This window comes from Gossypium hirsutum, chromosome A13, assembly GCF_007990345.1.
Source record: "Gossypium hirsutum isolate 1008001.06 chromosome A13, Gossypium_hirsutum_v2.1, whole genome shotgun sequence".
NCBI lineage: Eukaryota > Viridiplantae > Streptophyta > Magnoliopsida > Malvales > Malvaceae > Gossypium > Gossypium hirsutum.
Window position 1 is genome coordinate 80613482 of NC_053436.1, and position 3102 is coordinate 80616583.

The window sequence follows — 3102 nt, forward strand, 5'->3', positions numbered from 1 at the left end:
GTGTGGTGCACCCGGTCTGGTCGAATGCCCATGTTCTAAGTTCTTTGCTTCTCCCACGCCCGTGTGGTACTTCACACGTTCGTGTGTCCAAACACACGACCGTGTGCCTTGCCCATTGGCTCCCTGGCTTAATTAAAATTTGAAATTTTTAGCTCCAGTTTTCACACGGCCTAGGACACACCCGTGTGTCCAGGCCGTGTGGCTCGATACTTGGGGAATTTGTACCCCTGTTTCCATACGGCCAAGGACACGCCTGTGTGTCCAAGCCGTGTGGGCCACTGTACCTGTACAAAAACATTAAAAATAGCAAAAATGAACTAGTTAGTGGTGTTAGTGCTCGGGTTGCCTCTCGAGAAGCGCTATTTACCTTAAAAGTGCTATTTACCTTAAAAGTTTCGAATTTAGAATAAGTTACCTCGACTGTACCATATAGGAAAATGTTAAATACCGTAAAAGGGATTGCTTCATTAGGTTCAGAAGTGGCAATACGAGGGTCTGCTGCATCTAATAGCACTTTGTCTCTAACGTTAAGTTGATTTGATAAAACATTGAGTCCGTCATGGCATGGTTTTGGTTTATCGTGTGTTCTCAATTTTTGTGTCCGGCATTCATCTAGTTCCTCGATCTGTAGCCTTTGCTCTTCATAGATGGGTCATTTGTTGTTACTTGAACATGGCTTATTTATGCTCTTCGAACGTGTTTCCTGCAAAGAAGGTTGCACCACATGATCAGTATTAGTAGCATGATTTATACAACCACCTTCAACATTCGATGTGTTACTCGAATTATGAGCTTGAGGAGTGATTGTTTCATCAACTACACGAAGTGTGAGTTCACCTGTACCAACATCAATAATAGTTCTAGCAGTTGCTAAAAAGGGTCGTCCTAAAATCAAAAGCACGTCACTATCCTCTTCCATGTCTAAAACAACAAAATCAATTAGGAATATAAATTTATCGATTTTGACAAGTACGTCTTCAATGATACCCCTATGAAATCTAATGGTTTTATCTGCTAATTGAATGCTCATCCTAGTTTGTTTGGGTTTCCCAAGACCTAGTTGTTTAAACATTTCGTAGGGCATGACATTAATGCTCGCCCTTAAATCAGCCAATGCATTATTAACATCTAAACTACCAATTAAACAAGGAATAGTAAAACTCCCTGGATCTTTCAATTTGTTGGGTAGCTTATTCTGTAGAATGGCTGAGCAAACTTCGCTTAACTCCACATACGACGTATCATCCAATTTCCGCTTATTTGCTAAAAGCTATTTTAAAAATTTAACTGCGTTTGGCATCTGTGAAAGAGCTTCAATAAATGGTAAGTTAATATGTAATTTCTTTAATAATTTAAAGAATTTACCAAATTGTTTGTCCGAGTGGTCTTTCCTTGTCGTACTGGGGTATGGCACACGAGGTTTATATTCTTTACTTACCGATTTTTTCTCATTGTGGTCCATCTCATCCTTGCCTTCACTTACCATAATTCCTTGCCTCGGTTCTGGTTCAGGTTCAGCTAACCCTTCTTTATCTCAAACAGTAATTACATTAAGCTGTTCCCTTGGGTTAGTTTCAGTATTACTCGGCAAGCTACCTTGTTTTCATTCAAAATTAACTTAGCAAGATGTCCTATTTGAGTTTCGAGTCCTTGAATCGATGCTTGTTGATTTTTAAGAGCTGTCTCGGTATTCTGAAAATGAGTTTCTGACACCAAGATGAATTTTGTTAGCATCTCCTCAAGGTTCGACTTCTTTTCCTATTGGTAAGGTGGTTGTTGAAAACTTGGGGGATGTTGTGGCCTTTGATTTCCTTTACCACCCACTAGAAATTTAGATTATTCATCGAACCTGCATTACAAGTATTACTGTATGGGTTATTTTGAGGTCTAGAATTATTATTACCCATATATTGAACTTGTTCCTCCTCAGTGCTAGGGTTGAAGGTTGGATAATCTGTGCGTGCTCCTCCTCCACTTGAATCACACATCATCACTGGGTGTACCTAAGCAGAACCATACAAACCGTCAATCTTTTTATTTAAAAGTTCTACCTGGTTAGATAGCATAGTAACCGCGTCGAGGTTGAAAACACCAGCAGCTTTTGTCGGCTTCATTCTCATCACTTGCCACTGATAGTTATTCAGTGACATTTCTTTAATAAATTTATAAGCCTCTTCAGGTGTTTTCTTGTTTAACGTTCCACCGACAGCTGCGTCAATAAGTTGCCCTGTAGAGGGTTTCACACCGTTGTAAAACGTCTGAACTTGCAGCCATAGAGGTAACCCATAGTGAGGGCACCTTCTCAATAAGTCCTTGTATCTCTCTCATGCATCATAAAGAGTTTCTAGATCCATCTGCACAAAAGAAGAGATATCTTTCCTCAATTTAGCCGTTTTAGCCGGCAGAAAATATTTAAATAAAAATTTTTCGGTCATTTGTTCCCAAGTAGTGATTGACCCTCGTGGTAACGAGTTTAACCACTGTTTAGATTTATTTATCAATGAGAATGGAAACAACCGAAAGTGAATGGCATCGTCAGAAATGCCATTGATCTTAAAAGTGTTGCAAAGTTCCCAAAAATTCGCTAAATAAGTGTTTGGATCCTCGTCTTACAAACCATCAAACTGAACAAATTGTTGTATCATTTGAATCGTGTTAGGTTTCAGTTCAAAACTATTTGCAGCAATAGCAGGTCTAACTATACTAGATTCAGCTCCTGTTAAAGTAGGTTTAGCATAATCATACATAGTACGAGGAGCAGGATTCTGATTTACTGGGCCTGCAATAGCCACAATGGGTAACTGATTATTTTGATTATCAGCCATCTCCTCGATTGTGGTTTGAATATCGTCCACTTGTCCTTCATCTATGTATCGTAGGCTTCGTCTTATTTCTCTTCGGTTTCTGCGAGCTGTGCTTTCGATCTCACTATCAAAAAGTAGAGATCTTGACGGGTTTCTTCTAGTCATAAACTATAAAAACCTATCAAAAGTAAATAAAATAAAATTTAGTAATTAAAATAAAATTAAATTGCAATAAAAATAAATGGCTAAAGTAATAAAAATTAAGTGTTCCTAATATCTTAGTCCCCGGCAACGGCGC

At 38.7% G+C, this 3102-nt stretch overlaps 1 non-coding gene across 1 annotated transcript; it reads left to right on the forward strand.

The window, feature by feature from the left end:
* The first annotated feature begins 2280 nt into the window (after positions 1 to 2280).
* LOC121213077 (small nucleolar RNA R71) lies at positions 2281 to 2387 on the forward strand. Its single transcript, XR_005908446.1, has one exon. It is a non-coding gene; the product is annotated as a small nucleolar RNA R71 (small nucleolar RNA).
* Positions 2388 to 3102: the final 715 nt, after the last annotated feature.